This window comes from Peromyscus maniculatus, chromosome 10 (genome assembly GCF_049852395.1).
Source record: "Peromyscus maniculatus bairdii isolate BWxNUB_F1_BW_parent chromosome 10, HU_Pman_BW_mat_3.1, whole genome shotgun sequence".
NCBI lineage: Eukaryota > Metazoa > Chordata > Mammalia > Rodentia > Cricetidae > Peromyscus > Peromyscus maniculatus.
The window spans coordinates 72,141,689-72,164,301 of record NC_134861.1 but is presented as its reverse complement, the minus strand read 5'-3'; the positions used below and the strand labels follow the sequence as shown (position 1 = coordinate 72,164,301).

The 22,613-nt window shown below is 44.6% G+C and overlaps 1 protein-coding gene across 3 annotated transcripts in view; it reads right to left on the bottom strand.

The window, feature by feature from the left end:
* Cracd (capping protein inhibiting regulator of actin dynamics) overlaps positions 1-22,613 on the bottom strand; it is a 122,913-nt gene that overhangs the window by 38,488 nt on the left and 61,812 nt on the right. For all 3 annotated transcript variants that reach the window (XM_042257546.2, XM_042257542.2, XM_042257545.2), the window contains exon 2: positions 16,679-16,853. The gene's annotated coding sequence lies outside the window, so the exon portion shown is untranslated. The remainder of the gene's footprint in view (positions 1-16,678; positions 16,854-22,613) is intronic.

The following is a 22,613-nucleotide window of genomic DNA, read 5'->3' as shown; positions in this document are numbered from 1 at the left end:
CAACATAAACAACTAAAACATGTCTGTTTTCCATCCTCTTTCTGTGGGCAGATTTATCAATCGTACTTCAAAAGGAGATCCGCTGCCTAGACTCAGCTTCATTCTTTTGGGTTTCTCTTCTCTTATAGATCTTTTTCTTTCTGTTATAATTTATACACTCTTTAAAAAAATTATTTATTTAGGGCTGGAGAGATGGCTCAGAGGTTAAGCGCACTGACTGCTCTTCCAGAGGTCCTGAGTTCAATTCCTAGCAACCACAAGGTGGCTCACAACCATCTGTAATGAGATCTGGTGCCCTCTTCTGGCCTGCAGTCATACATGCTTGTATACATAATAAATAAATAAATCTTAAAAAAATATTTATTTAAAAATTTTTATGTTTTGATAATATTCTTCCTCTCCTAAGTCATCCTAGATCCTCCCCACCCAACCAACTTCATGTGTCGTGCCCCCCATGAACAGCAACCGCCCCCCAAGAAAACAAAAACAAAAGTAACAAAACAAAAACCTCTATGATAAAAATTATGAAACCATACCACAGAAAACACGGAATCCATTTTTGTGTTAGCCAAGCACATGAGCATGAGGCCGTCCATGGAGAGTGGTAGACATACCCAGTGGCCCTCCATTGGAGAAAATGTATTTTCCCTACCACAGCAGGTATCAATTGCAAATAGCTTCTTGGTTAGGGGTGGGACTTTGTGTCCACTTCTCTGTCCTTATGCTGGAATTTTGTCTGTCTTGAATTTGTATAGGTCTCGTGTGTGCTGTTATAGTCTGAGTTCATATATACATCTGGCCTGGTGGGTCTGGGAGACAGTCTCTACTTGGAGTTATTTACCAACATCTGGCTCATACAGACCTTCTGCCTCCTCTCTCACAAAGATCCCTGATCCCTGAGAGAAGGGGTTTGATATACACCTCCCATTTAGGGCAGAGTGCTCCAAAGTTAGAGATCTTAATCTCTCAAAATCTGGCTTCTAATTCAGCCTCAAACTCCAATTTTTGTGTTTCCAGCCCCAAGGCATTTCCCACAGCTCTGCTGATTTCTGTCAGCCACCTGCATTTTTTGGCTTCTTGCCCTAAGCCAAGGGGCCGCTAATGACCACAGGAAGAGAAAATACAGTCCAGAAGATTGTCTCAGCTCTGGGGTTCCTTCTCTCTAGGAGCTATTGGCAAGGAGATGCTTCGAACAGATCTGATTTCAATGCCCTATCATTTCTAGGTGTTCCTCCCTAAGGCATCGATGGAGATGCCACAATCTCCTTTATCACAGAAGTCAATGAAGGACTTTTTGCACTAAGTTTATTGCATATGATAAACACATCGGAACTTTGTGTTGATATAGCCATTGCTCTGTAGTCGAGGCCCTTGGGAGGATCAGGAGTTCAAGGTCATCCTTGGCTACAGAGCAAATGGTCAGCTTGTTATATGTGGCCATTACCCTTAAGGAGATCAAACATGTTTATGCCTTTTCCTTGTTAAATTTAGGGGTTTTTTTTGTTGTTGTTGTTTCATTTTAGAGCACTGAGAAGAAATAGTGTGTGGTGAGAAGTACTGAGAAGAAATAGAGGAGTGTGGTGATTGATTCATTAGTTTCATGAATGAATACTCGCATAAGTTATTTTCTCTAAATACTCAGCTGTTTGTGTAATACTATTCAATCTTTAGTGCTAATCTTAAAAGTCAATTCCGGCTCCAAACACCTCTACCATGGAGATGACTTCTTTTTCTCTGAGGGTGAGGCAGAGACAAAGACTACAAAAATATGACCCAAAGTTTCTGGGTTTGATGCAGGCTGGAGTGGAAACCGAAGAGCCTGCATGGTGGAGAGCTCAGCTTGAACTGTGTTCTAAGGAACAAAGAGCTTTGTGGGATCATTGTCCTCAACCAGCTGGAGACTTCCAATTACATGATTGGGAGTGGAGGAACAATTTGCCACAAACTGTACCTTAGCAGGGCTCATCTGGGCCTCTTTATTCTTGACATTTAAAGGTCTTTCACCATTGACTGAAGTAGGCCAGGCCCATTTCTTCTGTTTCCTTCTGTTGTGAAGGAGCCTGGAGGCAGGAGGCCTCCATAGCTCTTCAATACACCTTTCTTTTAGGACACCTCCCCGCCCCCTAACTGTTTGGGGGGCCATACCCCTGCTCAGAGAGAAGGAGGGACTTAGTGTGTGGAGCCTTCTCTTCTGGAGAACTGGAGCAGCTTCTGAATGACAAGAGATGTATAAAGTACCAGCCCCCCCATCCCCACACCCCCAATCTCACAGTTTTAAACTTTTGCTGCAGGATCGTGCATACAATCACTTCATCACCATTTTAACTTGAACAAGATTTGAAGGTGAATCCAAGCACACGGGAAAAACAAAAAGTTCTTGAAAGAGGAAGAGAGGCCACTTGGGAAGCTCAGACAGCGTTGGTCTGTGAGAAGTTTTTATAAAGCCAGGGAGAGTCATGGCTGTGGTTTCTAAGGGTCAAAGAGATGGCTACTTCCAACCTGCTAGGACCATGCAGCAGGAGTTTCTGGGGTTCCAGCTAGCAGTCAGAACCCCAAATGACAAAGGAGGATGGCCAGGACATCAGAACCTCATTCTCTATTTCTGTCCTGGTTGGATGTTATTGTCATTGATGTCATTGTTATTGCAGAGAAGCTGAACCTCCAAAAACTTACGTTGAGGTCTTGCAGGCACCAGGACCAGCTTCTGGTCTCAGGTTCCAAGTTGAGGTCTTGCAGGCACCAGGACCAGCTTCTGGTCTCAGGTTCCAGTCTTTGCTGACTCCCGTACTTACCTTCTCAAAGGCACTGATAACAAGAGCCTGGGGCTCTCCTGGCTCTACACATTGCCTTTCTTTCCCTCTTAGGTAACTGTTATCCCATAACATTGCTATAAAGAAAAGAAGCATCTTTAATAACCATCTAATCCTCTCTTCAAGCCATGCAATGGATCCTGCCTGCCACGTGGTCATCTCTGCAGACTCAGTAGGAATGAAATCCAGCTCGACATTTCCACAAATCTTCTGTTCTCCCCACTTTTTCCAGGACCTGCACTGTATTTTTCCGAGAGAGGTCAGACCCAGGCTAAGATTGTCATGACTGATGTTGTCCGTTCCTGTTCAAAGACCCCTCAAAGTCAATACAGAGCTCCAGAGTATGAAATCCAGAATTTCCAGCCCTGTTCCAAGCCTCCCCCATTTCTCTACAGAGACAGGGGTGGCTGCTCCTCACATCCCTACACAGTCCCCACAAGCCACGTGGCAGACGCAGGAAAGGAAGCTGCTAACCCAGGCTCCAACAAGTTACTGACCTCCCAGAACCACGGGACACAGCAGACACGCTTGTGTGCCCATGGCATCTGAGACCTGCATCTTGAGGCCTGAGGATGCACTGGCCCACAAAGTGAGTGAGGAGAGAGACACGGAGGACGCTGAACTCTGACTGGAACCTGGCTCCTGACTCCCATCTCGGAGGTTTCTACTTCAAGATGCTTGTATTTTGGGGTGAATGTGGGTGCCACACGGGCAGAAGTTGCTCAGTCACAGACAGGAGCACCCACAGTTACAAAGTGCACACACAAGGGTAAGCCAGCGTCAATTCCAAACCCATCAACATCTAATGAGACATGGGTGTCTATGAGTTTATAAAACAGCCACAATATTAGTTGCAAGTTTTTTTTTTTTTTAAATTGTAGAAAAATATATTTGACACAGAATTTACCATTTGGATCACCTTAGCTATACAATTCACTGACATCAAGTACATTCATATTACTACACAACTGTCATCCCTCTCCACCCTAAACAAACTCTATCTCCCTTCAGTAATAACTCTGCATTTCCTCTCCCTCCATGGTCTCTGGTAACTGGTATTTTACTATCTATCTTTATGAATTTGCCTTTTCTAGGTGCCTCCTATAAGTGGAATGCTGGGGATGTCTTTCTGTATGCTGTGAATGTGTGTTGCTCTGATTGATTGATTGATTGGTAAATAAAATGCTGATTGGCCAGTAGCCAGGCAGGAAGTATAGTATAGGCGGGATAAGCAGAGAGGAGAATTCTGGGAAGTGGAAGGCTGAGTCAGGAGATGCTTCCAGCCACTGGCACCATGAGAAGCAAGATGTGAAGGCAGAACTGGGAAAAGTTACCAAGCCAGGTGGCTAGGCATAAATAAGAATTATGGGTTAATTTAAGTGTAAGATCTAGCTAGCAGGAAGCCTGAGCCATTAGGCCAAATAGTTTTAATTAATATAAGTGTCTGTGTGTTTATTTGGGTCTGAGTGGCTGTGAGCCTGGTCCAGGTGGGACTAGGAAAACTTCAACTACAGTGGAATCATACAGATTTAGTTTTCTTTTTGTACCTTGTTCATTTCACTTAACATAATGCACTTAAAAGACAATAAGCAAACATTGAAGCTATGGCCTGTCACACATAGGCAAATGCTCAATCATGGAGCTGTATTCCCTGACCCCATTTATATATTATCTTAAACATCCACCCATGTCATACAATATCAGAATCCCATTCTTCTTTAACTACTAAAACACTATGTGCTATAATCCATATTTTGTTTAGCTATTCACCCATCCATGGAGATTTGGGCTGTTTCTACTTGTTAGCTATTTTGAACAATACCACAATGAATAGCAGTGTTTCTAAGGGTCACTGTGGACAGACGAGGTGGCATACGCTTTTAATCCCAGTATTTGGAAGCAGAGGTTGGCGGATCTCTGGGAGTTCAAGGCCTGGCCTACAAAGTGAGTTCTAGGCCAACCAGAGCTGTACAGTGGGACCCTGTCTCAGAACAAACAAACAAACAAACAAACAAACAAACAAACAAACAAACAAACAAAAAACAATGTAGCACATAACTGTGTGCAGACCCAAAACAGTGAAGAGGTAGACCAAAAGCTCCTTCTTCACCCTAAAGACTTGATGTCACCTCCATATACACTCCTAAATTAAAGTCTCTATCTGGAAGGTTAGAAGTTCTACAGAACATAAAAGGAAAAAGAGGAGAAAGTGGGTGGAGAGGGAGGAAGATGCTAGAGAGATGTTAGACATTGGCCTAACATCAGATAAGATTGGGAGGTGCAGTGCTGGTGTCTGATGCCCAGGGCCATCAGCCCCAAGGGTTCCAGCTACCTCACCCCATCTAAACTCCATGAGAGCACCCCAGGACCCATTAACTATCAACCGGAGGCTCTGAGTGGGCCGAGTCAATTCTGAGGTAAGGTGTGCTGTGTCAGCACTGAGGTAATTCTGGAGCGGTGTTGAGGGTCCTATTTTTCTACATCCTAGAACACTGAAGCCTCTGACCTATGGGTCAGTTTGGATTTGGAAGGACAGGAAGAAGGAGACACTGGTATTTCCCCTCTCCAACTTCATGTGCTCAGTCGAAGGAATTAACTCTAGTAGGAGGCTACTTCAGAGCAAATAACAGTATCCTTGGCCCACTTTGTCAGGGCACAGAACAAAGTACAGGGCTGTTCTGAAGGTCTCATTTCTGTGCTCAAAGACCTCAGGAAACATGGCTGAGGCTGGCTGACTTGCTGTGCTCTGCTGTAACGCATGGATTGGTTTATTATGCTAAGAATCTCACTATCAATAATATAAAGATCAAACATTTTAACTTCCGTTCAGGTGAAGGACTTACTTTAACTGTTATTGTTGATTGTGAAGCCATTTCAGATCACTTTCCTGGACCATTTCAGAAGTCCATGCTGGCATGATGCTCTATTGCTGGGACCAGGGTAGGCAGTGGGGTCACAGAGTATGTGTTCTTGGTCACAGGAGAAGACATGTATATGTGGGGCCCACAAGATAAAAAGGAGGAACCATTGAGGGGGCTGTGGGGCTAAGAGGTGTGTGATGTCACTGTGCTTGGGCTTTACCTCCAATCTATTGTGACATGATTGACATCTGTAGAGGCCTTCAACTCAAGTCCCCGCCAACTGGGCTTTCTTTCAAACTCTGCATGAATTGTGAACAGTCCATTTGCCAGCTCGGAAGACAGCAGTGCTTCCCTTTTGCCAAAATCCTCCTGAACAAAGCTGCATGTTTCCCCAGCATGCCAGGATGGGGCCTGAATTGCTCTGGCTCTGGAAAGTGGAAGTTATGCCGGGTAGGACTCAGTGCTTTGGACCAATGAGCCTGTATGCCATGTCTGTGCAATGCATGCCGTCTGTGCAATGCATGCCTGTGCAATGCATGCCTGTGCAATGCATGTCTGTGCAATGCATAAATGCATTGTGCCCAAGGAGGCCAGAAGAGGCTGCTGGATCCCCTGGGACTGGAATTACGAATGGCTGTGAATACTAGGAACTGAATCTGGGTCCTCTGGAAGAGCAACCAGTGCTCCTAACTGCTGGGCCATCTTCAGCCCCTGACTAGACCTTAATGATATGGCGGAACTCAACAAGTCTTCCATACTTTCCGTGACATCGGGTGACAGACGTTTAGCGACGGCTGACACTGTACCTCTGCCCTCGGTAGAACTAGAATCTTCCTACCTGACAGCTTTCCAGCCACTACTCAAAGCTCTGGGCAAATTCCAAGACCCACCACCAACACCCCGGAGCCGCAGCCTACAGAGGGAAATTCTCCCATCTGAAAATGAAGGCTCTCTCCAGCTGCACAGTGAATGATGCTTCAGGCCAGCACACTCCCCACCCCCTGCTTCTTATCCTTTGTCTTTTTCCTCTCTCTCTCTCTTTCTCTCTCTCTCTCTCTCTCTCTCTCTCTCTCTCTCTCTCTCGACAAGCATCATGTAATTTGAGACCATAGATATTGGGTAATTACTATAGCAATGACTTCAGGCATAAGGAAATATAATTACAGCCCAATTTCAGCTTGTTTCCATGACAACAGGGCAATTGCAATTGATCAGCAGTTTTCTCTCTAAACAGATCTATGAGTCTCATTCAAATGAAATGCTAATGAGCAATTAAATATCCTCATCAAACCAACTACAGTTGTTGGGAAAGACTGGAGCCAGACTCTATCAGGTGTGGCATCTTTGACACGCATCCTGGATTCTGGGATCCTGTAAAAATATGGGGTGCTCACCAGACCATAGTGGACCAAATTGCCTGACAATTACAACAGAGACAGGGTATGTCATACATATTCCAGGAAATGGAAGACACCCTGAAATCTTAAAATAAACAATCTAGAGATGGGAGCTCGGGTTGTTTAATTGTGCCTATATCACAGGACACAGAACCCTCCAGCACGTCTCCCAAGCTCTGGACTCCTCAGGCATCTCTGCTGCCTAGCCTACTTCTCAGTTGCCTCAGTGGAAAAACCTCTTTCCCTATCAATTTCCTCTAGGTCTGTGCTCTGGAAAAAAAACAGAAGTCATCAGGTCCAGCATCTCTGTCTCTGGGAACATTACCATGTGTTTGTAAAGCGCTTTACAACAGATTGTGCAGAATCATGCACATATTTGGCTTTATGATGATATTGGGAGACAGGATGTTAGTTTAGCAGATCAAGGGATTGGCTTCCTCAGGTCACCCCGCTCATGAGTGACAACTTCTGCATTCACAAGACAACGATGCCTCCTCATCTGCTCCTTCGCTCAGAACTGCTACTGCTGATTCACCAACACCCTTTTCCCCAGACTTACGCAACCCAGGTCCACGTCTAGCCAGATTTGAATTTCCATTCAATATATTTTTTTAAATTTCTCTATTTCCTGTTTAATTTAGCCACAAGTCCCTATGGGTAGGGTATATGGTCAAGTACAGTTAATCTTTTGTGGAAATCAGCAAGGCCAAGTGACAGAAAACACACACAACAAGGGGCCCCTGAGCTGTGCTGAAATTTCACTGGGGACATGTCTTATGATGCCAATAGCGTGGTGGTATTGTGTTCCCCAAAATATTGTGTACCTTAATAAACTTATCTGGGGTCAGAGAACAGAAAAGCCACTAGTTAGGCAGTGATAGCACACGCCTTTAATCCTAGCATTCAAGAGGCAGAAATCCCTCTGGATCTCTGTGAGTTCAAGGCCACATTGGAAACAGCCAGGCATTGTGACTCACGCCTTTAATCCCAGGAAGCAAGCCTTTAATCCTAGGGAGTGATGGTAGAAAGCAGAAAGGTATATAAGGCATGAGGACCAGAAACTGGAAGCATTTGGCTGATTAAGCATTTGGCTGGTTAAGCATGTGGCTGGTTAAGCATTCGGCTGGTTAAGCATTCAGGCTTTTAAGCAGAAGTTCAGCTGAGAGCCATTGGGATAAAGACACAGAAGCTTCCAGTCTGAGGAAACAGGACCAGCTGAGGAACTGGTGAGGTGAGACAGCTGTGGCTTGTTCTGTCTCTCTGATCTACCAGTATTCACCCCAATAACTGGCCTCAGGTTTGATTTTATTAATAAGAACTTTGAAGATTCCTGCTACACAACGGTGTACTTTTCCTTTTCCAGCAGGTGAGAGTGATGATGGTACTCTTCACTGCTGCAAGCTGCAGAAATATACAAAGTAGGATTTCAACTGATTATGACAAAGCTAATACCTGGAAGAAGTTGGGCCTTCCAGAGGTCAAGCTAAGGTTCAAGGAGCCTTGGTGATATTTGGCTTTTGATGATCAGCTGTTTCCTGCTATGAGTTTCTTGTGTGCTACTGTAGTTTTTCCATCATTTATTGGGCACCATTTCCTTTCTACTAAAGGAACATTTAGATAACCTTGTGAGCTTACAGCTATGCACAGCCAGAACCCCAGTTCAAGCCTCCCTGTAATTATCGTCATTGGCAGCATCCAGCCAGGACCATCCCCAGACAGAGGAAAGTACCTTATCAGAGATACCTCTGTACTCTCTAAGAACAGACTTAATTGTCCAAACTATCCGTTTGAGAAGGCCTGGCAGATGTGCCAACTACCTCCTTTCCCAAATCTTATCTCTAGTTCCAGATCTCCCTTTAACTTTGACCAGAGGCATCTAGCTGTACACAGGTTGCCTAGCAACTGCGCATACCTTCCCCCACCCTGCAGAAAAACAGCAGATAGCTTGGACTGATAGGAGCCACAGGAAAAAAGAAGACAGTTTTATTTTCTCCCATTGACCTAGCAACTTACAGATTCTTAACATTTTCTACCAATCACGCTTAAGGTTATAGTTGAACACATAAGATCCCTCTTCTTAGATATTATCCGAATTTAGCCTTTAGTTAATTCATTTCCCCATTAGTCACTTCCCCTTTGGGTTGCAAATGATAATTAACAATTACTGCCTCTCTATGTGATTCTTATCACCCCTCCGTTTGACCCTGGAAGCCTGGTTTTGCACTGACAAGGGATTACTGCTTGTAAGTGTGTATATATACCGGGACTCCCAGGGCACAGGGGGACGGAGGAAAGAAAAGAGAATAGAAGACCTAGATGGATAAGAACTTGAGAGGAACAAACTGAGACAGGAAAGAACTAGGTTGAAGGGCTAGAAGAGAGTACCAGAGGAATGAGATGGGAGATGAGGAAGAACAAGATGAGGAAGAAACAGATGAGAAGGAGATGGGAGAGGAGCTGATATGGGAAAGAACGAGATGGATGAGAACCTAGAAAGGGCAGAACTAAGATGAAGGAATTAAGATAGAACCTGGAGGGGACTGCAGATAAGTGTAGAGAGAAATCAGGCAAGAAAGGAGCTAAAAATGAGAGCAGAATAGAAGCTTGTAGAGAGAGAACTGACACAGAATAATAAAGTGTGTGGACTAAGGAGTTTCGGTACATAGATTCATTTCTTTTCTTCAAAGATTAATTATCAGTTGGTTGTAGGTTCTTCCTGGACCCTGGGAGGGGACTATCGAGGGGCTGGACCCCCATAGTCCTTGATACTTCATCATAGTGGGAAACTAGAGGGTGAATTAGATGACGACTGCCTTGTAGAGTGGAAATCACCAGGAAAGTAAAAATGCAGTGTTCATGCATTTATTTATTCAGCAATTATGGAATGCCTAGACTATGCCAGGCACAGTGCTGGGCTGGAAATACAAGCATGGTAGGTCATAAGACTTAGGGACGGTGAAGAAGATGTGAGGACAATACTGGGTGGAGACTTTGATAAGAAGGGCTCAGGGGTTGGAGGCTTGGTCTTTGTTTGGTGACAGTATTTCAAGAGCCTCTGTCAAATTTAGGTGGCACTTAGCTGGAGGGCGTAGATATGGGTCCTTAGGGGTGTTTTGTCCTTGTCCTTGTCCTGTCTTTCTCTTTGTTTCCTGTCTGCCATGATGTGAACAGTGTTTTTCTGACACGTGCTCACACTGCTAGCATGTTCTACACAAGTGCATGGGGACCCGCAGCCATAGACCGGCTCTTCTGAAGTCATGAGCCAAAGGAAATCAATTCTGTAAGTTACTTTCGTCAAAGAGTCTGGTCACAGCTATGCAAAATTAACAGGCTGATAAAACTAAGGGGGAACCATGGGGCTTGTTTCCCTGGGGAAGGCACAGTTGTACAGAAAACTGAGGAGCGAGGAGGAATTAAATGAAGGAAATGGAGATGGGGTTACTTCAGATGAAAACCACAACATTTCAAAGTGGCGGATGGAGGTTACAGCTACATCTCTACCACTAGGAACACGAGCATCTGTCAGATCCTCAGTTTCACTGTTTGCAAAATGCAGGTAGTAGATCAAGACTCAAACTTACCATAAATCCTTCTTTAACAAGATTTTTCTTTCTTTTAATTGTATATATGCTTGTCTATGTAGACATGTATGCACATGCGTACAAGCACCCTTGGAGGCCAGAGGTATTGGATTCCCTGGAGCTGGAGTTACAGTGGTTGTGAGCTACCTGATGTGGGTGCTGGGAATTGAACTCAGGCTTCTGGAGAGCAGTACATGCTCTTCACTACAGAGTCATTTCTTCAAGCCCCTGCCCTAAATTGTTTATTGATTTATATTTTCACCATCAAAAGATGAAGGTTCCAACTGCTACATGTTCTTGCCAATACTTTTTAAAAAACAAAATAAAACAAAACAAAACCTAACTTTTGGGCTGTAGCTCATGTATGTGACATATTTCCTTGTTGAACAAGTAGGGCTTATTTTTAACAACATTCTCTTTCTATTCCTTCCTTCCTTCCTTCCTTCCTTCCTTCCTTCCTTCCTTCCTTCCTTCCTCCCTCCCTCCCTCCCTCCTCTCCTCCCTCTCTCCCTTCCTCCCTCCCTCCCTTCTTTCCTTCCCCCTCTCTCTTTCTAAGAAATGTCTATACTAATTCTTTACCTATTTTTTTTTTTTTTTTGAGACAGGGTTTCTCTGTGTAGCTTTGCGCCTTTCCTGGAACTCACAAAGATCCGCCTGCCTCTGCCTCCCAAGTGCTGGGATTAAAGGTGTGCGCCACCACCGCCGGGCCATCTTTACCTATTTTTTAAAAAAGTTTTTTGGCCTGGCAGTGGTGGCACATGCCTTTAATCCCAGCACTCGGGAGGCAGAGCCAAGTGGATCTCTGTGGGTTCAAGGCCAGCTTGGTCTACAGAGTGAGATCCAAGACCAAAACTATACAGAGAATCCCTGTCTCGAAAAACAAAAAAACAAAAAAAAATTGGGGGGTTGGGGATTTAGCTCAGTGGTAGAGCGCTTGCCTAGCAAGCACAAGGCCCTGGGTTCGACCTCCAGCTCAAAAAAAAAAAAAAAAAAGAAAAAAGAAAAAAGAAAAAGAAAAAAGTTTTTTGACCTTTTATTATTGAATTGTAAAAGATCTTTGCCTTCCCCTAACACGGGGATCTTATCAGAGCTATCCTCTGCATGTGTTTTCTTTCATTCTATAGGGTTTTTTTTTTTTTTTTTTTTTTTTTTTGCATTCCTGTAATTCAATGGATGCACAAAAGCCCTAACCCCGTATCTTGTAACCTGGATCAACTTTTCTCTCAAATCTTATAGATTTTTTTTTTTTTATGAATATGGATCCTTTAGAACTTTTTTGGGGACAGTCTTTCTTTGTGACCCAGGCTGGCCTGCTTTAGTCTTTCAAACAGGCAAGATATAAAAAAAAATCATAAGGATATTGTTTGTGGTTTTGTCTGCTAGCTTGTGACATCTTGACCTGTTTGAGCTGCACAGTGAGCAAGCGCCTATAGAAAGAGATGGAAATTCCCCCTTACTCTGCTGTCCCCTCCTTGCCCTCTTTCTGATAGAATCCCACCATGTAGCCTAAGCTGCTCTTGAATTCCCAATCCTCTTCCCCAAGCCCCTTGGATGCTGGGATTTGAGGGTGTGTGCACCACCATACCCAGCTTGCCACATTCATTCTGGCACTGAAGTTTCTGCTTATGCCGTTACCTTGACTGGTTCATGCCCCTCAGCTATTCCACGTCCTGCCTGTTGTTAGGAGCCCTCTCGGGCCTCCTCACCCCTCAACTCTGTCTTGAACGCTCCGATTCTGACGTGAGTTCGCTGTGTCTGGAGACCCTTTAGCTTAGAGCTGGCACTTCTAAGTGCTGCAGTTGGACCTGCTAACACAGACGTCAAGGATCCAGGGGAGCAGGAAGCAGAGCAAGTGGAGGCCACAGAGTCTCATTCAGCAGCAGGACGCGGGCAGACAAGGGAGCCCAAAGATCTAAGACCAGCAGGACACCATGGCCCTGGTGATGCAGCAGGCAGACAGTGGAGCCCAGAGACCCAAGACCAGCAGGGCACCATGATCCTAAGTAATGCAGTGGGCAGACAGTGGAGCCCAGAGACCCAAGACCAGCAGGACACCATGATCCTAAGTAATGCAGTGGGCAGACAGTGGAGCCCAGAGACCCAAGGCCAGCAGGACACCACGGCCCTGGTAATGCAGCAGCTTCTCTGAAAAGTGCAGTAGTGGCCATTTAAGCACACACTGTCTACTGCTTGCAGTTGCTCAGGGATGTACCAGTGCTGGGACATTGGGAACAGCACTCCAGCCTTAGCTTTCTCACTGGTAAACTGGTGATAATAATAATAAGTCTTGGGGAGTAGTGGTATTACGTGAGTTCGTCTATGGCAAACACGTTAATGCTATTATTGAGTGGTCACTTTAATAAATGACACTGGGTATTCTCTATGAAAAAAAGGAGTCTGTGATCCAAGGAATCTGCTACGTATGACATCCCTCTCTTTAGAAACTCACACGGTGCATAATAACACAGTTAAAGCCCTAAGTAAAATTCCTGATATAATTATGTATATCAAACGCATTTACCGGACGGCTCTCTCCTCTTCTTACACGTAACACTTATTTCTTCCATTTTCTATTATTGCTGTTTCTGAGACAGGGTGTTGCTATGTAGCCCTGGCTGGTACTCACAATGTAGCTCTGGCTGGTACTCACAATGTAGCTCAGGCTACCCTTGAACTCACAACATTCCCGTTGTTTCAGCCTATCAAATGCTGGCATGTAAGGTTTACTTCTCATACTTTTGGGAATGTACTATCCATTGTATTTAATTAATGAAGGAAATGCTATTAAACTGTTCAAAACCATCATGGTTTAAGCTTCACTTTCGCAGAGGCACGTATAATTTAAAAACGGTAGCCGAGGAGCCATGAAGGCCGCTGAGCTACAGAAAGAGCAGAGGGCCCCTGAAAGCCCCGAGGAACAGCTGACTTCAGGCAGAGGACAGATCAATGAGCTATTCTTAGCCGCAGACATTTCTAGAACTACTGACGGAGTCCAACCTGCTAAAGTCCAGCAACTTTCGTGACTAAATCCCACCCACCTGGGCCCCAAGCCCCTAGACATAGATTCAGCCTCCCAGGCTTTTAGGGTAACCCTAGTAGTCAGGAAACTGTCCCTCAACACTGGACAGATTTCACTGGACTGAAATCAGCCACTTTAAACCTATAACCGGATCATATCCATGGGATTTGGAGTTTTGTGTGTCCGTGAACACTTTCTATTTTAGAATGGAAAGAAAAAAAACCCTTCAGATTTATTTCTAAGTCATTCTGCAGTTTTCCTTTTTCTCTCTTTCTTTCTTTCTTTCTTTCTTTCTTTCTTTCTTTCTTTCTTTCTTTCTTTCTTTCTTTCTTCCTTCCTTCCTTCCTTCCTTCCTTCCTTCCTTCCTTCCTTCCTTCCTTCCTTCCTTTTTTTTTCTTTTTCTTTTTTGTTTTTCAAGGCAGGGTTTCTCTGTATAGCTTTGGCTGTCCTGGGACTCACAGTACAGACTTGCCTGGCCTTGAACTCACAGAGATCCACCTGCCTCTGCCTCTTGAGTGCTGAGATTAAAGGCGTGCGCCACCACGACCCAGCTTCATTTCTAAATCTTTATGCAGTGTGCAGTAGTGTGCCAACTGAGTAGTAAACTGAAAATAATTTTAAGAAGCATTATTTTTCATTCTTTCATTTTTTTCCATTTGTAAATACGGTAAACAAGCAGAACTTCAACTACACTTCAAGGCATTCACTGGAAGAAAAGGGAAACACTTGTTGTGAGACAGGTCTCCCTATGTAGCATTGGCTGGCCTGGAACTCACCATTCACACCAGTTGTTTTTTTTTTTTTTTAGAGATTTATTTATTTTATGTATATAAGTGCTCTATCTGCATGTATACCTTTATGCCAGAAATAACATCAGATCCCACTATAGATGATTGTGAGCCACCATGTGGTTGCTGGGAATTGAACTCGGGACCTCTGGAAGAGCAGTCAGTGCTCTTAACTGCTGAGCTATTGGTTGCTCCAGCCCCCCTTTATTACTATTTTAATTTTAAAGACAAGACACTAAAAGTTCATAGTCCAAACATCCTTTTAGCTTCTTTACTTAGGAGACAAGTATTTTTATTTATATAAACAAATATGTAACTAAAATATGTCCCATACCATCAAGGTGGTAGTGGCACAAGCCTTTAATCCCAGCACTCAGGAGGCAGAGGCAGGAGGATCTCTGTGAGTTCGGGGCCAGCCTGGTCTACAAAGTGATTTCTAGGACAGCCAGGGCTACACAGAAAAACCCTGTCTCAAAAAACAAAACAAAACAAAACAAATGCCCCAAGCCTAAAAGTGGAGGTTTCTGAACAAAAGTCAGTAATAAGAACAGATGTCATTACCTATACAATAATGGAGATGCTTGACCCAGTGTGGAATTTCCCAAGATTTCTTAAAGCCTTCAGGAAAACCCTCAAGAGGTAAATGGAGCACAGAAGTTAAATGGGAAGAGAACATGTAAGAAGAGTCCAGAGCAATTCAACAAGATGCAAGGGACCGGCTAAGTCACAGTCTACTGCAGAAAGGAAGTGTTTTCAGAGGACCCTCTGTCCAAAAGAGGGCTCCATGGACGTGACTTCATGGGATCTTGGTCCCGCTTTAGTAGTTTGGTACCTCGTTCTGCTACAAGGTGAAGAAGATCCTTTCATGCTCTACAGCATTAGCAACTGAAATGAAATCAGGACTGACCCCCGCTGGACAACAGTCCACTTCATGGGGTGCCCATACTCCATGGATACTTCCTGCTTGCCATGCTTTCCTTCCGGCTAAGGCCTCTCCTTCCACAGAGTTTTATTACTCTAAAGGGCTACAATTAAAGCTGATCATTTTCTTTTGCGGTAAAACCAGTGGGAAACAAACACAGGCTTGTGGACAGAACTAACAGATTAGGTTGGTGAACCCTGTACAGCTTAACGTGTGCTGCCTGTCTGAGGGTTTTGTAACACAAATACTATCGACTAGAATTTCATTATTTTATTATTATTATTATTATTATTATTATTATTATTATTATTATTTCTACTGGTTTTTCAAGACAGGGTTTCTCTGTATAGCTTTGCGCCTTTCCTGGAACTCACTCTGTAGACCAGGCTGTCCTCGAACTCAGAGATCCTCCTGCCTCTGCCTCCCGAGTGCTGGGATTAAAGGCATGTGCCACCATTGCCCTGCTGAATTTCCTTATTTTTATCTTTGGCATGGGTTAGGTATGTGGGGCACCAGCACTCAAGAGGAGGCTGAGGAAAACCTGGTCCCTGCCTGGTTCATGAGCCAGCCCACGAAGAAAAAGGCAAAGCAACCATGTCCATAGAAAGAAATATGTTCTTTGTTGAATCAGGCTAGAGACGCTAATGAGCCCAGCAAGGCTGGGATGGCTTCTCAAGCGGGATGATTGCCAGGAGCAGTACCAGAGTTTAGGCATCTCTAACTCTCGCCTCACATCCCGGCACTCGGGTGACAGAGGCCCCACCCCCTCCCCTCCATGCTCCGATTTTAAGGTTCTTGATCAGATTAGTACCTGTGTCTTATAAGAAGCGGGAAGGAAGTGGGGAGAGAGGGAGGGGAGGGAGGGGGGAAGCTGAAAGGAAAAAAGATAAAGGAGGGAAAAGAGAAGGAGAGGAAAGGTACAGGTTAAGAGTTCTGTGAAGGACACGGTCCCAAAGCAGCCAGAGGTGTCCTGGGGCACACCCATGAAGGACGGCCTCGCTGAGCTGGGAACTCTGCATCCTTGCCTCGTGTTTAAGGTCTAGCCTGTGGGTATCTTTTCTTTGCCAAACAATGGGTCATAGGAACTTGGTCTTCAATCAGAGGACCCTTGTTGAGCCAAGGCAGTGAGGTGCTGCCCCCACACCCCATCAGTGTGGCAGAGAAGCCCAGGCCAAGGTGGGACACCTGTATGATGCCGTCCCTTGCCCTCCCAAACCAAACCCCATACCGATCCTCCAGGGATCTCCTTCCTCACCCCGGGACTCTGCCAGAGATGTACAAGGAAAGGGCACGTTCTTACCTCAGATTGCTCTCCAGGGTTTCCTCATCCGAAGAGAAGGTCCCATTGCTGGCACTCTGGGGAGCGCGACTCTGCCTCCGGGCCGATTCCTCCTCCCCGGACAACAGGGTGTTCTTCTTTTTCTTTTTGCCAAACAACTTCTTAAAAGGCTGGAATTTGCCTCCCTTCTTCTTGTCTGTGAATTACGAGATAAACACACAGCTGCAGTTTGATAGGGCTGTGCCTCTGAACCTGGGAACAAATTACCACTCAGCCACCCCTGGCCAAGAGAGCCAGGGCAAAGGGCAGCCACAGACAGAGCCCGCAGCCGGAGAACGTCAGGGCCGCCCAGGTGCCAAGGTGCACCGTGAGGCAGAGCATAAGCCACAGGCATGGTGCACCTTTTGACCCTCAGGCTTCTAGAAGATCTAGAAGAGGCTGCAGGCTGCAAGGCCATTCATTGGGGCACCCACACACATGCCACCCGAGGGCGGGGCCTCCTTTCTTTAACAAAGCTGATGGTCAGGGTCATTCTCTGGGAGAAGCTGAGAAAAGCCTCCAAACCATATAGGGACTTAAAAAGTATATACTATAAAACCTCAATCACATACAGAGTTTTAACCTTGTCACATACAGAGGGTAATGGTTAACTCTTGGCACAAACTTTGCCCCATTGCCACCCATGACCACATAGTCCCAGCTTATCCGTCATGTCTCCTTTAAATTCTCATATGAAGAGACCCCGAGCAATTGCTATAAAGCTCTCCCCATATATTTACCGCATCTACTAGGGACCGAGGCTTGCTGCCAAACTTTGCTGAAGATATTTTCGGCAGTACCTTCCTCTCCGTTCCTTTGGGCACAAATTCCTTCACCTCACTACGGTACAGAAAGTGTAAACCCTGCTCTACCAGGAAAGCCCCGTTTATCATGTTGACTTGAGAACCTCAGAGTCACTTATGGGGTAGTCTGACGACCATCTTTGAAACTGTTTCTATCCACTTCTCTGCCGCTGTTCCAAGGACCTCCTAGAAAGATCGGTATCCACAACGGCTCTGTGGCATTACTAGACATTATTAGTGTTCCCCGTCTGTGCATGTGGGACCAGAGAAGCAGATATGAAACAACTCGCTTGGGATCCAGGGAACATATTCTTAGAGTGAGAGTGAGCGGTTCTAAGGAGAAGGGACCATAGAAGATCACCATGCATATTGAAAATACCCACAGGAAACACATAAGCTAACAGAGTCCCCAGAACACTGCGGCCATAACCTCCTATAGGGGGCCTGGGTGTGACAGGCAGATCAGTGAAGTAATAAGCCAGCCCTGCATTTTTCCTGATGAGCCTCGGCTGTGGCCTTACTGAGACTTCATAACAATGGTGAAGCTGAGTGTTCCTTGGAATTCAAGATCAGCCTGGACTGTATAGCTGTGTTCCTAGACAGCCTGGGCAAAAATGAAACCGAGCTGAGTAAGCAGTGGTTCAAACCATTTCACTCCATACTGCGAGCCAAGGTGCCAAGGAGGCAAACAGACCTCAACTTCAGTGGGCCCTGAAATGAGACACACTTGAAAGGATTATAACCGATCAGAGGTCTTGGTCCACAGTGTGCTGGGCATTTTGTCCTTAAAAAGGGTTACACGTGATTTGTAAGACGAGGGAAATTTACAACACATAGATCGTATTTTAAAACGGTAAAGTGATGGCACATTCCTTTGCTCTCAGCATTTGGGATGTAGAGGGAAGAAAGAGTGTCCATGTGAATCTGAAGCCAGACTGATGTACACAGTGAGTTCCAGGCCAGCCAGGGCTACACAGCGAGACTCTGTCTCAAAAAATACAAGGTCAGGAAAAGGTTATGAAGATCTGATTTCAGGCATTTCTATGTCTTCAGTGTATACAGGAACGGATGAGATAGAGATAATCTTGACACCCGCTTTGCTCTCATGAGTAAAATCCCCCCAAATTTGAAGCTTCAGGTAGACATTGAGGACGCTAGTGGATGTCAAGGCTGAAGACAGGTAAGTCACAGCTGGTTTCTAGGTTGGGCCGCATCACAGTAAATGGTGAGTAATTATAATATATTCCATTTTCCCTTAAGGCATAATTCTTGCTTTATCTTTTTATAACACACACACACACACACACACACACACACACACACACACACACACACATCTCTAAGCTCAGATTTTTCTATCAGATACACCCCAAGAGATACTATCCCAAATCAAAAGCACCAGTTAGGATATCCTGTCCTCAGCATGGGCCCACAGTCTAGTTCTCCAAGCAAAGCAGAAAAGTGCAGATTATGCTTAGAACTTATAAATAAGGGACAATCATATCATGATGGAGTGTCAAGGTGGATCTAATGATGTTCAAGTGAGATGGAACACAGGGAGTTGCTTACACTGAGAAGTGAGTCAAAACACAGTCTTTGGACAAGTGACTTGCCCAGGAAAGCGCCAGGTTAACTTGATCAGCCAGAGGTCCTTGACATCAGCTTATTGTTCTGAAAGCCCCCAGGGGAAGCATTTGCTGTTCTGATTACACTGTTGAGGAAGTGATCAGAGCATAGAACACACAAGCAAGGGTATACAAACGGCAGCCTGGAGAGGACGCTGGAGCACAGTAACCTTGACCTGGAGCCCTGCGAGGGTTTCCTGCAGGATGCTCCCACAGGACAATCCACTGAGGGAGTCCTGGAACACAGGCACTGTTGCTTTGTGCTACACCTTAAAGGATAAACCACAGTTTATCAAGGGTACACGTGCAGGTGTCACCGAGGAAGACCTGTCAAAGTCCAAGCGTCAGGCAGCGCACTTCTCTGGATCTGGAATGCCGCTTCAGCAACGCCTTAGGTGATTATCATGGAGGGAAAGGAACGGTCAACTAGAACTCCACTGGGCTGTAAGCCCTTCTGAGAAGGAGAAAGAAAGACCTCAAGTCCTAACAACAACCACTTCTCTTTAGAGGAGGATGCAGGACACCCAAGCTCCTGCCTCCTTGGTGTGTGAGGACATCTCAGTTGGAAAAAGTAACTCCCTATTCTCATTTCCAAAGTTTATGCTATGCTTCCTATCAGAAATATCTTCACGTATTAAGTTTAGAAGTTCGTCTTATAATTATTTTACTATTATATTTGTTAATCTTCTAAGATTAATTTTTGAAAAGATTTAGTCATGACACTTAGGTCTATCCTACATTCAGACAGTAAAACATAAAGTGACATGAGTAGCGTATGTACTCTTTTTAAAATCATTTCTTTTATTTTTGAGATTAAAATATGATTACATCATGTCCCCATACTCTTTCCTCCCTACAGGCCCTCCCATTTATCCCTCTTGCTCTCTTTTAAATTCAGTCTCTTTTTCATTAATTCCTATTACATATATTTATGTATGTATTCATATGTATGTATTCATATGTATGTATCCATTGTGAATACATACATAAACAGAACCTGCTTAGTCAGTATAACGTTACTTGCATGTGTATTTTCAGGGTGAACCATTTGGTATGGGAGAACTCTTTCCTGGGGAAGACTATTTCTCCCACTCAGCATTCCTTAGTTGCTTACAGTTCTTTGTATAGGGTTGAGGCCCTGTGCGTTCCCCAACCACGTTAACATGCCTATTGTTGTCTATTGTAAGTGTCTATTGCTGTTGTCCTTGCTCAGCTCATGTTTAGGCAGTTGTGATAGTGGGTATAGAGTATAAACTCTTTAAATCATAACAGGCATTATATATTATTTATTTGATTCACCCCCCCATTTGTATTTTCAAATATAAGACTTCCTACCCACACTCCTCCCAAAAGCTAGTTATGAAACAGTTGCAATTCCCTGCCACAAGGACTATTCCTATCCATCTGGACACATGTCTATAAACATCCACTAAATAAACCTAGGACTCCCGAGGAACATTGGAAGTTGACTCCACAGTCTCAACTGGCTTAAGGGCACAGCCGCTATTTTGTTGGCAAGTAGCAATTGCTATTGTTAGTATTGTTGGTATTTTTCATGGTACAGATGGGGCATGAAAGAACAAAGTTGTAACAATACAGCAGAACACGGCACACTCCTGCAAAGCTAACACGAGACGTCCCCGGTACACCGCCTCAAGAGCAGAGCTTAGCAACAGTTCTCCAACGCCGATGTTTGCGATGACATCTGAGGACTGTACAGCACAAACCTTACTGTTCTTAGGTAGATGGGACAACTGGGAAAAGAGGAAGGAGAATTGTAGTTACTAATCACTTTGTGTATTCACTGCTACAGACACAGCTAAGGATTAAATGTGGGGGCCCCAAACGCAAGAGTATTTGGTCCATTTCTCAGTCTCATCTTTCACCAGCATCTACTTCCAGCCTCTCCACATACTCACCATCTTGAGCTTTAAGATTGAATTCATAGTGAGCAGTAGGGTGCCACATTTTCTTAATATTTTGGCAATTTTCTATCATTTTCCGCATGAAAGAACCTATAGATGCATACCCACTGCTTTAGGATCACAGTGATTTTCATTATCAAAGTACTGAATTAAATTAATTTATTTTCACTATCCAATAATCACTATTGGGTTTTTTTCATTTAAGGAAGTATTCATTATCCATTATTTCATGGACATAATCATATACCACCAGAAGCCTGCATCTCATAACCCCTAGTTTATATAGATAATCCTAAAAATTAAAAATCACCAGGAAAGTCAAACAAATAGGATTGCTTTTCCATTTTCCATATGGGTAAAATTCTATGTTCATTTCTAGTCCTAAAATTATTAAAGCATCTAAGTTCTTTGCACTGAGTTCTAGGTTATGCCTCCAACTGAGAAATGGATGTCACAATTCAGTTTAAGCATCGTCATAAATGTGTTAATCTGAGGTTCTCAGGATTGACACCAGGTTTGTAAGGCCAGAACATCTGAGAATCCAGGTAAAAAAAGACGGAACACACGTTTCTGTGGAGCGATCACCGCTTCTCTCCCAGAGCAGGGACTACGCAGTGCTTATCTGGAAGCTTATCCCGAAGTCAGGCTTGGTTAAAGAGACTTGACTCCTCCTCCTGCTCCCCTCTTCCTGCTCCTGCTCCCCTCTTCCTGCTCCCGCTCTTCCTCCTCCTGCTCCTCCTCCTCTTCTTCCATCTCCTCTTCCTTCTCCTCCTCTTCCTCCTCCTCCTCTTGCTCCTTATCCTTTTCCTCCTCCTCTTCCTCCTCCTGCTCCTCCTCCTCTTCCTCCTCCTGCTCCTCCTCCTGTTCCTTCTGTTCCTCCTCCTCCTCTTGTTCCTTTTCCTGTTCCTCCTGTTCCTCCTGCTCCTCCTCCTCTTTCTCCTGCTCCTTTCCCATTTTTTTTTTTTTTGGTTTGTTTTCTCAAGACGGGGGTTCTCTGTGTAGCTTTGCGCCTTTCCTGGAACTCACTCTGTAGCCCAGGCTGGCCTCAAACTCACAGAGATCCGCCTGCCTCTGCCTCCCAAGTGCTGGGATTAAAGGCGTGCGCCACCACCGCCGGGCTCATCCTCCCATTTCTTAACAGAGTTTTACTGTGTAACCCAGGTCAGCCTCAAACTTGTGATGATCCTCCTGCCTCTGCCTCCAAAGTGCTAGGATGACAGGCACTACTTCCCGTGGGTTCCTCTGAACTCACTTTGATAAACAGTCCTCATCAATCTTCCCTTCTTCCTCCCTTTCCCACTTCTACCTCTCACACCCCTCTCCCAATCATCTGCAATGCTAGGCAAATAGTCTACCACTGAGCTATGGGTAGACTTCATTATGTCTTTTAGTTTCTTTGAGAACTCTTACATTACACACACACACACACACACACACACACACACACACACACACCCTTCTTTCTTCTAAACTCCAAAGCACACTCCATGCACACTTGTAAACAGGAGAGTTAACAGAAATATTATGGACTTCACTGGTTAAATAAATCTAATGTTTTATGTAA